Raw genomic sequence first — 18416 nt, 5'->3', positions numbered from 1 at the left:
AAGGCCGGCCATGCTTATAGCTATCAGAAAGTGCAACCTAACCATTAATTTCAATGTATTTGTATCAGAAAATGCAGCCCAACCTAACCCTATTTTCACACAGAACCCTCCTCTACTGGGCAAATAATAACCCCCCCCCCCCCCCCGAGGGAATAAAGATGGTGAGCAACTGATAACCCCCCCTGGAGGGAAGTAATACCCCCCCCCCCCCAGGGAACTAAACACTGGCAGTTGCAAATAATGACAGCTGGGAAATATGAAAGGAGGGGCATGCGCAGTTAAAGCAGAACTATGATTTCACTGTTGACAAAAAAAACCAAAAGTTTGCTTTCTTAAAACAGAAAGAATTTGCGATAATTCAGGTTGGAGTGAGCTTGAGATGTCTCCCAGTGCAACACTGCTAAATATATGCAAATTACCATTGCTACCCTTAGAAGCTAAACACACCTCCAGAACCGCTGGAATGCAATTATGTGTCAGTTTGTTAATTTGTACAGAGCCAGAATAATCCAACATGCATACAGACTGTTTCGGATTGTTTGATCCTCATCAGTGCATGGCACGGATTAATTTGGCTCTATGGAGTAAGGCTTGTAACACCGAGAAGTACATACTAACCAGCAAGCTCATGGTGAACCAGAACTCATTGGAGTGTGTAAGGTACTACAATGGTCCTAAAAGCCCCCTTACTAAAATGCTAAGAAAAACAAAAGTTTGCTTTCTTCAAACAGAAAGAATTTGCGATAATTCAGGTTGGAGTGAGCTTGAGATGTCTCCCAGTGCAACCGTTTTACTTACCTGGGGCTTCCCCAAGCTCCCAGCAGCAGTCCTGCGTGATCCTCCATTCTCCCGCCGTGGCTGCGCAAAGCTTTCTTCACCTTCCAGCCCACAATAGCGTCCCGCTATTAGCGCAGGACGCTATTGCGGGCGGGAACATGAAGAAAGCTTCGCGTAGCCCGGGGCGCGCAGGCGCAGTTGCCGTCGACGGCAGTAACGAAAGTAGGGAGAACGGACGCTCGGGCAGGACCGGTGCGGGACAGGACGGCTGCTGGGGGTTTGGGGAAGCCCCAGGTTTGTTTACAGCGAAATTACAGTTCCGCTTTAAGCACAGTCCATTGAAGTTGTAAAATATTATAGGTTGCAATATTTTTCATTACTCCGGCTCCAGTGCAGGCTCATTATTGGCTTTCCGATGTCAGGTCCACTGTACTGCGCAGGCAGCTGGTGCCTGCTGCGCAGTAGAACGGACCCAATCAGACTTGGCTATTTCCACCGGAGCCCATCGGAAAGCCGCTACTGCGTCTGCGCTGGAGCCAGGATGGTAAATATTGCAGGTATCACAGCTGCCAGCGCTGGATCCCAGAGGGTGAAGAGGATGAGGAAGCCTCGGGATCCAGGGACTTCCCCCTCCCGAGGTAAGTACCCTCCCAGGGGCTGTTTTGTTTGTTACAGTTTTTCCTTAATGTGTACCCGAGCAGAAGCTCGGGCACAAATTGAGATACTTGCCTAAAGAGAGGGAAGCCTCAGGATCCTATTGTGGCTTCCCTCTCTGCTCTGATGTCCCCCGTTGCTGAGCACGGCCCCCCGCAAGATTAGCTACAAGGCATTGTCGCTAATCATATCAGGGCCGCGCAGCTCCTCTTGCAGCATGGCAGCGCTGTAGACACATGAGCCCGTCCACGCATGCGCAGCCATCCTCACTTGTCTACTGCACGGCCACCCTGCAAGAACATCGGACCACCGAGGGAAGCCTCAATAGGATCAATAGGGCTTCCCTCTCTTCAGGTGAGTATCACTTTAAAGGACTCCCGAGATGAAAATGTAAATCTATCTTCACTTACCTGGGGCTTCTTCCAGCCCCTAGAAGTCTTTTGGGTCCCTCGCCGCAGCTCCCCGGGAAGCCTGTGCATGCGTAGAGAGGACCCGCAGACTTCCTGTTTCAGGTCACAGCGCGACTTTCATTCAGAGTCGTTGATCCAATGTAATTTATTGCAGGCAGACCAGGAGGAGAGCTTACCAAAAGGGATGGAGAGTGTATCCTCATTACCAATTAGACAAGGTTATGCTTAAAGGGGTTCTGTGGGGGGGTTAAATAAACAAAAACCGACACTTATCTGGGGCTTCTATCGGCCCCCTGCAGCTGTCATGTCCCGCGCCGTCCTCCTACGATCCTCTGTTCCCCGCTGCCAGTCCCGGTCTAATCAGGCGTCTCATTAGACTGTGGCTGCACGGCCATGGCTGCGCATGGGAGCCTGTGCAGTAAGCTCCCGATGAGGCCTGCAGGAGCGAGCATTATTCGTCTTGTTAGACGAATATTAGATCGGGACCGGCGGCGGGGAACCGAGGATCGTAGGAGGACGCGCGGGACATGACAGCTTTAGGGGGCCAATAGAAGCCCCAAGTAAGTCTCGTTTTTTGTTTATTTAACCCTTCCACAGAACCCCTTTAAGCATAACCACAGCCTCTGCTCAGGGTCCCTTTAAAGAGACTCTATAAAAAAAAAATCCCCTGGGGGGTACTTACCTCGGGAAGGGGAAGCCTCAGGGTCCCAATGAGGCTTCCCCTTTCCATGTAGCTGCAGGGAATCCAGTGCTGGCTCCCTCGTATCCTCCGGCAATCCTCCCCGACAAGGCTTGATATATTTACCTTGCCGGGATCCAGCGCAGGCGCAGTAGCGGTTCTTTCTTTGTTCGGGCTTTGTTCATGATATACATTGATCAATCTAAGTTGTACAATTGAGATTGGAGCAGTAGGGCTAAACGCAAATCATTAATAAGAATTGATTTGGTTGGATTTCTGTTTCAGGAGTTTGACGAATATGGAATTGAGAAAGCTGAACTACTGGCAGCAGAGGCAAAGATGGAGATGTCAGTCGGATGAGCAAAAGTTTCCGGCCAATCCTGCAGTGGAAAAGAACGAGTTTCCCAATATTGGACAGAGACTAAAGACACTGTCTGAGCAAAGCATAATCCAAAGTGCATATGTTTTTCTTTCCCAAGTAGATGCTTTATTATAAAGAGTACCGTGCTGATGGTGATCATAGGTTGCCATGTCGTCCTAGGAGACCGAGGAGAAGAGAAGACATTCTCATGGACAATGAGGGGTTAATGAGAACACAAGGCCCAAGCATGTTCATGTTTGGAGAAAAAGGTACTGATCCTTTTGTACTACCCTCAGATTGGTCAGTACGGAACAAGTCTGCTTACGTGAACTACAGAAATGGATGAATGACAACTGGCTGAAACTAAATGCAAACAAAACTGAAGTCCTTCTGATTGGAGGGCAGAGCATGATAACAAAACAACTTAACTTGCAGTCTTCACCACTGGGAATAGGAGGCACGGATCTACGCAGCTCTGAACATGTGCGTAGCCTGGGAGTTCTAATTGATTGGGATTTAAACTTCAGAACTCAAATCTCTGCTGTGGTGAAATCATCCTATTTTCACCTGAAGAACATTGCAAAAATCAAGCACCTCATCCCCCCAGAAGATTTGCCAACCTTAGTCCACGCCTTCATCACATCCCGACTGGACTACTGCAATGCTCTCTACACTGGCCTTCCAAAAAAGGCCTTGTACCGTCTACAGCTGATACAGAATACTGCTGCCAGACTGCTAACCAACCAACCCCGTCACTGCCACATAACGCCAGTCCTGCACTCCCTTCACTGGCTACCTATAGAATCGAGGGTCCTATTCAAGATCGGCCTACTGACATTTAAATCCCTGAATAATCTAGGCCCTGGATACATGAAAGATATGTTGCAGCTACGTAGCAATCCCCGCATTCTCAGATCAACAGGTTCTAATAATCTAGTCATACCCAGAGTCCACTTGGAAACGTTTGGTCCCAGAGCATTCTGTCATGCTGCCCCTACGTTTTGGAACTCCTTACCTCAAAAGATCAGGACAGCTCCTTCCCTGGACGTGTTTAAATCCAGACTGAAAACCCACCTGTTCAGTTTGGCATTTGCAGAAATATAACTTTTGTTGTGTGACTACTTCATCCTACTAATTACTGAATCTGAGAGAGCCTAAGCGCTTTGAGTCTTATGGGAGAAAAGCGCTATAGAAATGTTATTGTATTGTATTGTATTGTATCGCTACCCTCCAACTACCGCCCGATCTCCCTCCTCCCCTTCGCCTCAAAACTCCTTGAGCGTCTGGTTCACAAACGCCTGACCCAGTACCTCAATGCCAACTCACTACTAGACCCACTGCAATCTGGATTTCGGCCTGCCCACTCAACCGAAACGGCTCTCACCAAAGTGGTCAATGACCTTGCCTTAGCTAAAGCTGAAGGTAAATACACCATTCTCCTCCTCCTTAACCTTTCAGCAGCTTTTGATACAGTAGATGATCCCCTACTCCTCCAGTCCCTCCAATCCATGGGCATTCACGATCTCGCCCTGACCTGGTTTTCATCCTACCTCTCCAACCGCTCCTTCACGACCTCCTTCAATGAGTCCTCGTCCACCCCCAACCAACTCTCGGTGGGAGTCCCCCAAGGCTCGGTCCTTGGCCCCCTACTGTTCTCCCTATACACATCCTCCATTGGCAAGGTTATCTCCTCCATGGGTTTTAACTATCATCTGTATGCAGATGACACCCAAATTTATCTCCACACCCCTGACATATCCACCACTACCATGGACAAGGTCTTCTCCTGCCTATCTGCCATCTCCTCCTGGATGTCCGCTAGGTTCCTGAAACTAAATCTAGACAAAACGGAATTTATGATCTTCCCACCCCGGTCATCCCTGGACTTCCCAGATGTGCAGGTCACTGTTAACCACACTACTATTCACCCTACCTCTCAAGCCCGCTGTCTGGGTGTCACCCTGGACTCCGCACTCTCCTTCACTCCCCACATCCAAAACCTCACAAAGTCCTGCAACTTCCACCTTCGTAACATCTGTAAGATTCGCCCTTTCCTGACCCCTGCCACCACCAAACTCCTCATCCATGCCCTCATAATTTCCCGCCTCGACTACTGCAATGCCCTTCTGTCTGGACTCCCTAAGACCCGAATAGCCCCACTGCAGTCCATCATGAATGCGGCTGCCAGAATTATCCACTCCTCCCATCGCTCCACCAGGGCGGCTCCCCTCCGTGAATCCCTCCACTGGCTTCCTATCCAGTCCAGAATCAGATTCAAGATATTGTGTCTGACCTACAAATCCATCCACAAAACCTGTCCAACCTACATTTCTGATCTTACTCAGAGATACACACCAAGCCGCTCACTCCGCTCCTCCAATGAACTTCGCCTGACCGTCCCCCGCATCACCCAGTCCCATGCACGCCTCCAAGACTTCTCAAGAGCCGCTCCGACACTATGGAACTCCCTACCTCCACCCATTAGGGCAGCCCCCTCCTTCAACACCTTCAAGAAGGCCCTCAAAACTCACCTTTTCACTCTTGCCTACCACCCCTCACAATTGCTCTAAACCCACAGCCGAACTCTGGTCCCCTACCTCTCGTGTCCCTACCTCTCCCTCTAGATTGTAAGCCTTTGGGCAGGGTCCTCCTCCTTTTGTGTCCTACCTGATCATGCACCTCTATTACTGTGCACCCATGCTATGCATTTGAGTGAACCTAACTTGCCTAACTCCATGCTCCCATCCAGTGACTGACTAAGCATTACCTGGTACTCATACTGTGCTGTGTGATCTGGTTTTCTTGTATTCCTGTATTGTCATATTGCTGTATGTCACCCCTAAATATTGTCTGTAACCTAAATTAATGTCCAGCGCTGCGTAATATGTTGGCGCTTTAAAAAATACAACAAATAAATAAATAAATAATAATAAGTCGGGTAGGAGAAAAGGATCATTGGTGCCAGATGGAAGCCAATTTCATGGCACAATGGTGGTAAAAGGTATGAAGGGTCAGGTGTGCTGGAAGAATGATATTAACGGAAGCTCAATGCTACTCCTGAATGTCATGCTCTCCCAGCCCAGATACCGATCCAAAGTCTGGTGAAAAGGTACATTGCATTACAATGGGTATATGCAAAAGGTGAAGTGTGTGGTACAGGATTACCTTGTCTTGGTTCTCCGGAGTGAGATGGTTATGGACTGGAGAGGAACAAGCAGTAAGCATCACTTCTCCTCCAGGAGAGAAGCAGGGAACAATATCACACTTTGGGGCAACCGACTGAGGGTGTCTCTGAGACAACTATACACACATAAAGGCTGGAAAGCAGAAGGGTTTTGGTTCTCGAAACGAGAAGTAAAAATCAAGATCCAGCCACATTTTCAGGTGACAAAGAGGGTGGGGAGAGCGATCCCAGAAAAGGGAGAGCCAACACAGGTAACATCATCCTCACTACACGGGTCACAATATGAGATAATACTACACAGTCCATATTCAGCCACTTATCCTCATGTTAGATGGTTAAGTGACTAGGTACTCTTTATAGAAAGATTGCCGAGAGTACATTCTTCCCGATCGAAGGTACGTATTTTGCCTCAGGACATAAGGAGGGCAAAGGTCCAATCAGGACAGTTGGGAATAGCGTTTGTCATTGATATGCTAATCACGTTCCCTGAAGAGAGAGTACCAAGTGTATTCTTCTGGGGAGGGCCACAAGGGTTAGCATGGGATGTTAGTTTAATGGATCAGGGGACATTTTGGAGTAGAGAGGTAGAATCCTGGGATACATCAGGTAGCACCCCGGGGACTCTCTATGATAAAAGGGTGATGGGACTAAAAAGAGGTCATTCAACAATTAGGCACATTGGGACAGCAGAATGTGGGTACCCAGCATCATCTGAACATGGTTTTGGAACAGCTAACGCACAACACCTATAAGGTTCAGGGGTACACTCAAAGGCACATTCAAACACTTCTCAAAAAGTTGATTGCACATGGTAAGGGTGCTGCATGGGAAATAGCATGTCTATCCATGCAGACTGAGTTAACGGCAGATTTCAAGATAATGGCTCAAGCCTTATTAGAAGGTAAAACTCCTTTACAACTGAGACTTGATAAGGAGATATTTATCTATTTTCCTGGGGAGGGATCCTTTGCATGGATACACAGAGATGCATGGGTGAACAGTTGAACCAGGGTCGGCAGTTTTTTATGCACCGCAACTTCCTTGGTTCCAACTGATGGAAATACCCAGGTAGTTTTTCCAGTGGTGTCCCTGGGGACACCTGTTTCATCCACACATGTCTTACACCATGACCTGAGAGGTCAGCATTTTGTGGTGCTCGACGGAGAAGTGAAACAAGTGGACTTGTTATCATGCGGGCAATTTTCAGATAAGTATCTGTGTTTGCCAGGACAAGTCAGATTTAGTGATAAAGCCTGCTGGCTTAATAGCACCGAATGCACAGCGGCCATTCAAAAGATCCGCCCTGAAGCCAAACCAATATTTCCAGTGGCTGAAGGAAAAGTTTGTTTTTTAAACATGATGTCCACGGACACATTCATTGTACATTTTCATAATTGTTCAAACAAGTTTGATCTTATGAGGGGGACGTACTGTGTGAGTGGAGATCCCATATGGATTCAGTCGTTGAGGTTTAACTATGTTATTCCTCAAATCGTTAAGAGAATTCTAAAGTTCAAAGCTCCACAAGAAGTGTCCATACTGAGAGATAACACACCATGGGATAAATGGGTACAGGTTTTGACACACGACAACACTGTTAAAAAGGTTAAACAAACATAACATTAAAATAGAGGTGATATTTCACCATGATCAAGGAGAGCAGACAGAGTGAGTTCCAGTCTGACCTGGTGGAGATGGTTTCAGGTGATATTCCAGGGGCACTCAGACTGGGCCTCCGCAGTTCAAACCTTTTTCCTGCAGCCACTGGTCGTAGTAATGGGGATTACAATCATATGCAATATTACACATGTGAGTTTGTGTTTAAAATTACGCAAACAAATAAACATGGTTAGAGGATTGGTGTCAAGTACACAATCTCACAAGCCTATATTTTCAAGCTAAGCCATATAATACAAGGTTTTAGCACTACCTATGGGTTGGAGCTGATTGTATAAAGGTGGTTTTCTAGCGTATGTACAAAAAGGGCGCCCGGACAAAAAGGGCGTGGGGTGTAAACGCTAATTAATAATTAATCATTAATAGCGTTTATAAAAATAGTGTGCTATATTTCGTTTACAAATAATGTTTTACAAAATTATAAATCATTAAATAATGTTTATGAAATCGGCAATTGTGAAAACGGTAATCTTCCCTGTTTCAAAAGTTAAACTTATAATTACGTTTATTAAAAAAACTATAATATATGTTTAATTGTTATAATTGTATATTATTGTGAATAACCTTCATTTATGGTTTGTTCTTATAACAAAATCTGAAAATATTCTTTATAACGATGATATAAATATAACTACGTTCGTAATAAGTGTTGTAAAACATTAGTAAGTATTACTAAAATTTTACTAAAACTATACCTAAGCCTACTCTTACACAGAACCCTCCCTGTACCTATCCCTAACCCTTAGACCCCCCTGGTGGTGCCTAAACCTAAGACCCCCCTGGTGGTGCCTAAACCTAAGACCCCCCTGGTGGTGCCTAAACCTAAGACCCCCCTGGTGGTGCCTAAACCTAAGACCCCCCTGGTGGTGCCTAACCCTAAGACCCCCCTGGTGGTGCCTAAACCTAAGACCCCCCTGGTGGTGCCTAAACCTAAGACCCCCCTGGTGGTGCCTAACCCTAAGACCCCCCTGGTGGTGCCTAAACCTAAGACCCCCCCTGGTGGTGCCTAAACCTAAGACTCCCCTGGTGGTGCCTAACCCTAAGACCCCCCTGGTGGTGCCTAACCCTAAGACCCCCCTGGTGGTGCCTAAACCTAAGACCCCCCTGGTGGTGCCTAAACCTAAGACCCCCCTGGTGGTGCCTAAACCTAAGACCCCCCTGATGGTGCCTAAACCCAAGACCCCCCTGGTGGTGCCTAAACCTAAGACCCCCCTGGTGGTGCCTAAACCTAAGACCCCCCTGGTGGTGCCTAAACCTAAGACCCCCCTTTATTATGTGGATAATAATGTTTTACTAATTGTGGCTGCAAAAAATATATTGCAATTTACGTTACGTACTGATCGCTTTATTTTGTGAATAATAATGTTTTACAAACAGTAAGGGATAAAACTTTAAATAATGTTTTAATTAGTTAAATAAGATAAATATGTTTAGTATTTTTATAAACGTTATTCGGCACGGGTGCATTTTATAAACATAAATCACCACAAGCACACTTATAAATCATTAAAAATCTTTGGGTGCCGTTTGTAAACGTTATTTATGTCCGGCGCCCTTTTTTCCTGCTCGGCGCCCATTAAACGTTATTTATTATGAGAGTGAATGGCGGCGCCCTTTTTGTCCACTAGCTGCCTGCGCCCTTTTTTCCCAGCTCCGGTTTTCTAGAAGACCCCTAGCACTGCTCTGTTGCTTTGGGTACAAACAACTTTCATTTTTCCATGGTCAAGTGGAGTATGTAAGGGATACGCCTGTGATGAGAATGCTGAGCGGAGAATGGGATGAGGGCTTAGAAGAAGGGCATTCCCAGAAAGACAAGAGGTCTTGCTCTCCCTCCCAGGGGCATTCCCCTAGAGCAGAGAGAGTGTGTTTGGAAACGAGCATGGAAGGGTGAAACATAACAAAAACAGGCTCATAGGTGCCATCTGAACCCTAATGGAGAAACCTGCAGATCAAGTCATTTCAGGGGAGCTGTTAGAATGTAAGTATACTTGAATTCTAGGCCTCAGGTACTTAAGTCTAGTAAAGACTTGAGATGCAGGGTCTCTTTAAGCATAGTTTCTCGGAGAGAAATTATGAAGTCATTTACAAGAAGCATGTTCCTCTAGAACAGGCATGGGCAAACTTGGCCCTCCAGCTGTTAAGGAACTACAAGTCCCACAATGCATTGCAGGAGTCTTGACAGCCACAGTCATGACTCATAAAGGCAAATGCATTGTGGGACTTGTAGTTCTGTAACAGCTGGAGGGCCGAGTTTGCCCATGCCTGCTCTAGAAGATAATGGGTTATTAGGTCTAAATGTCCCGACATTCAGACTATGAAAAGGTAAACAGAGCCGATATTTGGAAAACATTGCATTCCGTGCATCTAGGGCATAAAGCACTGGCGCACTAGATGATGAGGTGGGTCACATGCCCATGCCCACCAATTGTAGGCTTGGGGGTATGGCTCGGGTGATGTCAGAATTTAACTATTTGATGTTCATATAAAAGTAAGAGACGGGATGGCAGAGGGGACTTCTTCTTCTGCATGCTATCCTGCTCTCTACGCTTCCTATTTAGAATATTAGCTTCATGTCTGTATGCTGTAAATATATGTGATGTACATAGGACATAGGAAAGACTGTTTATACTCTGAAGAAATCAACATGTAACAAAACATGCCTGATGGAATACTTGTATAACTCTGATTGCTGAATAAACCCCTTAAAGGTGAAAGGTGGCTGTCTCCGCTCTATCTCCTGTATGCTGTCGCTGTGAGTTGCAGCTCTATTGAGTTGCTGGTGCCGCAGTAAAAGATGTGTTGTGCTATTGCCAATAGCAACCAACGTATAGGTTCTTACAGTTACAGCAATCGTATCCGCTCAACTGCACAGACACAGATGGGCTGGCGCCTGCACAGTAGAGCGGATCGATCAGGTTCAGCTATTTCCATCTTAACCCGAAGGAAGAGCGGCTAGTGCGCCTGCGCAGGATCGCAGAAGGTAAATATTTACATTGCAGCACTTCGGGGCCGGGGGACCCGTGCAGGCTAATGGAGGCACGGATGAGGAGGACGAGGGAAGCCTCGTTAGGATCCAGAGGCTTCCCCCTCCCGAGGTAAGTATCTCTGGAGCAATTTTTTTTAAGAACTGGAGTATGTAAACTTTTGATTAAGGTCCTTTGGGTAGTTTGTGTAGTGATTATGATTTAAAGAGTAAGCACAGTTTTTTGTCAATAAATGGCTTCAATCAACTTCTAACCATGAGAGAAAGAAACGTTTTTGCGTTGTCATTCATGTTCTATGAAAAATGTTTAAGTACAGTAATCACAAAATTCTGACAGGGTATGTAAACTTATGAGCACAACTGTAATAATGGTAACACCCTTCACCTTCTTGATGTTGGATTTGGAGGCAGGATGGGAATCCTTCTCACACATCAAGTTCACAAATAACTTCCCTATAGCGGTTGTAGGTGAATTCAGAGCACACACAGACACCTTCACCAAGTACAGAAGATACCCTTTTCCCAACTCTCCCCCTGACTCACACCACTGCAGCTTTCTTAGAAGTGGATCCTTTCCTGTCTCCAATTTAGTGGGGCAATAATGCCATTCATTACATTTGAGCTATGGAAAAATGGCTGCCAGCGTATCACAGTAGGAATGAAATGGAGCTGCACGCTGAGTACGGTGACCATACGTCCCGCTTTATCCGGGACGCGTCCCGCCTTCGGGGGGCGCTGTCCCAGGCTGCATGAGGTCCCGGGAAACGTCCCGCTTTCAGCAGTGGGACGTCCCGGCCTCGGGACTCTGGTCACCGTACATGAACTAGCCGCAGCGTCTCATAGACGCTGTGCTAGTTCATTCCCTGCAGCCCTGCTCCAGCAGCCTGCATTGTAGTGATAGGTCGTTCGCGAACGAGCCGGCTCTAAGAGCCGGCTCTTTGCTGCGAACGACAAGAGCCGGTTCTCAGTTTTAAAAGAGCCGATGCCTCAGCCGCCCCACACAGCTCTGCTTTGCTCTGTGATAAAGGGCGCTGAGGCATGCTGGGAGATGTAGTCCTGCTCTTTCAGCTAGTAGGAGTGTATGGGGCAGAGCAGAGCAGTAGCAGGAGGGATTGCCCCAGTCAGATAAGCAGTCATGGAGACTGGGGCTTTTACTCCGATTCTGAGTGGTGTCTAGTAGTGTTGGGCGAACAGTGTTCGCCACTGTTCGGGTTCTGCAGAACATCACCCTGTTCGGGTGATGTTCGAGTTCGGCCGAACACCTGACGGTGCTCGGCCAAACCGTTCGGCCACATGGCCGAACTAAGAGCGCATGGCCGAACGTTCCCCGAACGTTCGGCTAGCGCTGTGATTGGCCGAACGGGTCACGTGGTTCGGGCCCGAACGCGCTCTGATTGGCCGAACGGTCACGTGGTTCGGGTAAATAAATACCCGAACCACGTCATATCTCCTCCATTTGTCTGTGGGTTTAGCTTTGGGTAGGCAGGCAGGGTAGTTCGCTCTCCAGCCACGCTAGCCAGGGTCCCCCCCAGTCATTGTGTGTCGCTGCTGGGAACAGTAGTACACCGCTCGCTCAGCCACACTATATATAGCATTGTTTACTGCCACTGTGTACCTCGCTCAGCCACGCTATATATAGCATTGTGTTTTCTGACACTCTGTGTACACGGCTTAGCCTGACTAATATAGCATTGTGTGTACTGCCACTGTGCACCTCGCTCAGCCACGCTATATATAGCATTGTGTTTTCTGACACTCTGTGTACACGGCTTAGCCTGACTAATATAGCATTGTGTGTACTGCCACTGTGCACCTCGCTCAGCCACGCTATATATAGCATTGTGTTTTCTGACACTCTGTGTACACGGCTTAGCCTGGCTATATAGCATTGTGTGTACTGCCACTGTGCACCTCGCTCAGCCACGCTATATATAGCATTGTGTTTTCTGACACTCTGTGTACACGGCTTAGCCTGACTATATAGCATTGTGTGTACTGCCACTGTGTACCTCGCTCAGCCACGCTATATATAGCATTGTGTTTACTGCCACTCTGTGTACACGGCTCAGCCAGACTATATAGCATTGTGTGTACTGCCACTCTGTGTACACCGCTCAGCCAGACTATATAGCATTGTGTGTACTGCCACTCTGTGTACACGGCTCAGCCAGACTATATAGCATTGTGTGTACTGCCACTCTGTGTACACCGCTCAGCCAGACTATATAGCATTGCGTACTCTGCCAGTCAGTGTGTATATTGCTGGGATCAGTAATACTCCACTCACCGCCAACCACTATATGAGCTCACCATGAGTTCCTCAGAGACCTCCGCTGTGAGCAGCACTCCCAACAACAGCAACAGCCAACGCCCCACGCAAGCTATAACATCCACTACAGCAGCCAGTGGTCAGCAGCAGCCCTCTCCGGAGGAGAATGTTGTGTCCATCGGTCCGTCGCCAGAACGATTAATGAGGGCTGCCATTGAGGAGATGATGGGGCCTGATGTGGAGGAGGAGGTCGGGCTCAGGCCAGCATCCCAAGTTAATGTTGAGGACGATGAGGGGTCTGTGTCTGGGGATGTTAGGGTGGCAGAGGTGGTGGGTGGGTCAGACTCAGGAGAAGAGTTGTATGATGAGGATGATGATCGGGACCATCTGTATGTGCCTCAGAGTCCGACCCCGGAAAACATGTTGTATCGTGTGTTTAGGTACTAAAATCTGCGTTCCCACTTCCCAGTACTGCCTGCAGTGCCCGGGTCCACGGATCCATATAATTTTTTGGGCAGCACTATCAAACTGTGGTACTATGAGTGAGTTGCCATGGTCCTTCTGTGCTGCCTGTCACACTCACCGTCTGTCTGCAGATGGATTGTTCAACACAGCTACGCCATCTGACATGTAGTCCTGGACCTTGACCATCTTCTCTAGGCGATTGGTGTTGGAGGACGTGGAACTGCCCGATTGCTGTTCTGTGGGCTGCTGCATGGGTGTCAGAAAATGTTCCCACTCCAAGGACACTGCCAATACCATTCCCTTTTGGGCACTAGCAGCAGCTTGTGTTCTTTGCTGCCCTCCTGGTCCTCCTGGGTTTGCTGAAGTCAGTCTGTCGGCGTACAACTGGCTAGAGAAGGAGGAGGATGTCAATCTCCTCTCTAAAGTCTCCATCCTCAAGGGCCTGCTGGAATTGTTCCATTTTTGACCTGTCTGACACTTTCTTCAATCAGTTTTTTAACATTGTGTTTGTATAAACTGGGTATAAACCCAGTAATTGGTGTTGTCCAGATTCCAGAATAATGAATAATAATGAATAGTGAATAATGCGCGGGCCGCGTTCAATGCAGTCTAGCATGAATTGAGCCATGTGTGCCAGAGAGTCCTGCCAGACTCCTCTATCTTCATGTTCTTGTAAGCGTTGTGATTGTTGTGATGCACCATATTCGTCACCAGCATCACTTTCTTCCTCTTCTGCTGTCCTTTCCCGCTAAATTGTGGAAGTCCAACGTGCACCGCTCTGTCCCTCGGCAGTGGGGGCATCCAATTCCTGCTCCAACTCCAGCTGTTCCTCGTCCTGTTCTTTGTCATAGCTGGGACCAGCGTTTCCTGAGGCAGGTTGCCTGATGTTGGTATCATCACGCTGATCGTTTTCATCTTCAGAATCCCCCACTTGCATCATGCCAGCGGTTTCCATCTTCAACATTGATTTCTTCAGTAAACACAGCAGTGGTATTGTAATGCTGACTGTAGAGTTGTCACTGCTCAGTCACGCAACGTGGATTGCTCAAAATTTTGGAGGACTTGGCAGAGATCCAACATGGTGGCCCAATCAGATCCACAGAAGCTTGGTAGCTACTAGCTGCTGGAATGCACCTCGGCACTGCGCAAAAGCGTGCTAGCATGTGCAGCGTAGAATTCCAGCGCGTAGGCAGGGACATCACCCAGCGAGCGATGGTGCGCTAGATTGAAGCGCTCCTGCATCTCTTGGTGAGTCCTTCAGAAGCGGTACTGGACTTTTAACAATGTTTTTTTTTTTTTCCTTCAACAGAAGATCTGCCACGTTGGAGTGAGGAGGACGCCGCCGACCCCGACACCAAGCTGAACCCCGGCGAACTCCAAGCAGAGGATCTTCAGGAACCCTCAAGGCTTTGAGCAAGCTGAGGAGGATCAGCAGTCCCGACGAGACCTCTCCTCATATGCGACTGAGTGCAGTGGAGCTCCCCAGAACAACCTCTCAGTTGTCACTTTGTCACTGGTCACTTTGTCACTTTGTCATTTTGTCACTTTGTCAGTTTGTCACTGGTCACTTTGTCACTTGTCACTTTGTCATTTTGTCACTTTGTCACTTGTCACTTCTCACTTTGTCACTTCTCACTTTGTCATTTTGTCACTTTGTCACTTGTCACTTCTCACTTTGTCACTTGTCACTTTGTCACTTTGTCATTTTGTCACTTTGTCATTTTGTCACTTTGTCACTGGTCACTTTGTCACTTGGTCACTTGTCCAGATGATCTCGGTACACCTCCTGAGATTCAAATTCCTGCACACATTGCTCTGGGATTTGGGTGTGATGAATGATGCATCTAACTGGCCACCGGAGGCAATTAAGGCCTTCAAAACATTGAAAGCAGCTTTCTGTTCCGCCCCCATTTTGCGTCATGTTGAGTTGTTGACGTCATGTTCATCCTCGGCCTCGCCTTGCATTTCAGTGCGAGGTGCATTTTCCACAGAAAAAGGTTGTGAATCCGGGCACAACATTTGTGGCTGTTCCATTGACCTTTCACAGGTAGAAGATTGTGGGGGTGGGAATAGCTCCTCCGAATAGCCCATTGTGTCCTGAAAACTACTCATTGCATTGCTTTGCGCACACATTTTTTTGTCCTCATGCAAGGCCTGAGTTGCACCTGAAAGCGTGGCCTTCTCCTCCTGCGCCTCCTCCTGTTCCATCACGTCTGCTGCTGCTGGGTTAGCGTTGACGCCCGGTCCCTGTTTATTGAACCTCTTATCTTTATTACATTTATGACTGCATGGCGGTAAAAAGCATGCTATCCGCACGCTTCTTGTCCTCATGCAAGGCCTGGGTTGTTGTGTCTCAAAAAGCATGGCCTTCTCCTCCTGCGCCTGCTCCTGTTCCATCACGTGTGCTGCTGCTGCTGGGTTACCGTTACCGGTCCCTTTTCCTGGAACCTCTTCTCTGTATTACATTTATGACTGCATGGCGACAAAAAGCATGTTACCTGTGCAAAGAAACATGACATTTTCCACATTTAAAAGACAGTTTTTCCTTTGAAACTTTACAATCAATTTTCTCAAAAACTATAAGCTCTTTTTCAAATATTTTTTTTCCTCTTGTACCCACTCCCAAGGTGCACATACCCTGCTAATTTGGGGTATGTAGCATGTAAGGAAGCTTTACAAAGCACAAAAGTTCGGGTCCCCATTGACTTCCATTATGTTCGAAGTTCGGGTCGAACACCCGAACATCGCGGCCATGTTCGGCCTGTTCGGCCCGAACATCTAGATGTTCGCCCAACACTAGTGTCTAGTGACATTTAATGAAGAGCCGATTCAGAGCTGTAAGAGCCGGCTCTTTAATGGGAGCCGATTCAAAAGAGCCGATTCTCTGAGAAGAGCCGGAATTCCCATCACTACTGCATTGTCCTCTGGCAGGCACAGGCAGAGCAGGGCTACGGCAAGATGGCGTCCAGAGGCGGAGCCCTGTACTGGAGACTATTTGTGTCTCCAGTACAGGGCTCCGCCTCCGGACGCCATCTTTCCGTAGCCCTGCTCTGCCTGAGCTACGAGAGGCCGGCTGCGTGAGAGGACTTCTGTCAGGTGAGTACATGCTTTTTTTTCCAGGTGACATGTGCCCCCATTGCGTTTTTGTGCTGATATGTTTGCCCCCATTGCGTTTTTGTGCTGACAGGTTTGCCCCCATTGCATTTTTGTGCTGACAGGTTTGCCCCCATTGCGTTTAATTTGTGCTGACATGTTTGCCCCCATTGAGTTTTTGTGCTGACATGTTTTCCCCCATTGCGTTTAATTTGTGCTGATGTGTTTGCCCCCATTGCGCTTATCTTGTGCTGACATGTTTGCCCCATTGCGTTTATTTTGTGCTGAAATGTTGCCCGCAGTGCGTTTATTTTGTGCTGACATGTTGCCCGCAATGCGTTTATTTTGTACTGACATGTTTGCCCGCAATGCGTTTATTTTGTGCTGACATGTTGCCCGCAATGTGTTTATTTTGTGCTGAAATGCTGCCCGCAATGCGTTTATTTTGTACTGACGTTGCCCGCAATGCGTTTATTTTGTACTGACATGTTTGCCCCCATTGCGTTTATTTTGTGCTGAAATGTTGCCCGCAATGCGTTTATTTTGTGCTGACATGTTGCTCGCAATATGTTTATTTTGTGCTGACATGTTGCCCATTGCGTTTATTTTGTGGTGTCTGGGGCAACTGTTGCTGCATTCATTATTTAATGGTCTTAGTTGGCTATGTTTGCTGCTTTGGGGTTACAGTATACTATTAAATAGCATCACACAGTTTCTGCACACCCATAATGCGAATCCTCGTTTGACCACATCATGACGTAAACACTGCTTTATGCCCCGCCATTACATCATTACGTTAGCTCCGCCCATAGAATGTCATGGCCACGCCCTTTTTTCGGCACGGCGCGCAGGCACCACATTTGTTGGCGCGGCAGCCCCCCATTTTGCGGCCCCCCTTTTCCCCCGCCGCCCTGTCCCAGGTTGAGCCTACAAAAATCTGGTCACTGTAACGCTGAGTAAGTGTTCCATTTTAATTGGCCAATTTTTCCATCTCCATTTAGTTTGAGGGCCAACAGATTTTGATTACTATTAGCAGATTGTATAGGTAAGCTATCCTATTAAAGGATACCCGAGGTGATATGTGACATCATGATGAAATAGACATAGGTATGTACAGTGCCTAGCACACAAATAACTATCCAGTGGTCAATTTTTTCTTTCTCTGCCTGAAAGAGTTAAATATCAGGTATGTAAGTGGCTGACTCAGTCCTGACTCAGACAGGAATTGACTACAGTGTGACTCTCACTGATAAGAACCTCCAACTATAAAACACTTTCCTAGCAGAAAATGGCTTCTGAGAGCAGGCAAGAGATAAAAAGGGTCAATAGTTCATAGATTTTAGCTCTGGCATACTTCAATGAATGTGTTATTGAGCAAAAACTATTAAAGTTAAAACATAAAAAGTAGATTTAAACATAGAATAGAACTGTAGAATATCTTAAGTCATTTTTACGAGAATGAAGATTGTTTATTTCATTTGTTTCTTTTTTTTTTGCCTCAGGTATCCTTTAACCACTTTACCCCCCGCGGTACGGATTTCTCCGTCCCTTTTTCCACCCTGTCACCACCAAGGGACGGAGAAATCCGTACCTGACGCCGCTCCCGTCGCTGTCCGAGCGCTCGTGCACGCCGCCGCTCGCTCGCCTGGAGATCAATGAATGGGAAAAACCTTTCCCGTTCGTTGATCTAAGCCCCCCGCAATGATCAGCTGAGAAGCAGCGATCATTGTGAGAAAAAAGTGAAAAATGTGCCCAGCCTCCCTGAACTTCCTGCAAGCGTTCCTGTACGCTTGCAGGGTCGCATAAACAAAAACTCACTGTGGCCATCTTGTGGCCAAATAGTAAAACTACACCCTAAAGCATT

This window comes from Hyperolius riggenbachi, chromosome 8 (genome assembly GCF_040937935.1).
Source record: "Hyperolius riggenbachi isolate aHypRig1 chromosome 8, aHypRig1.pri, whole genome shotgun sequence".
Taxonomy (NCBI): Eukaryota; Metazoa; Chordata; class Amphibia; order Anura; family Hyperoliidae; genus Hyperolius; species Hyperolius riggenbachi.
Note: the sequence above shows the minus strand (reverse complement) of the source record.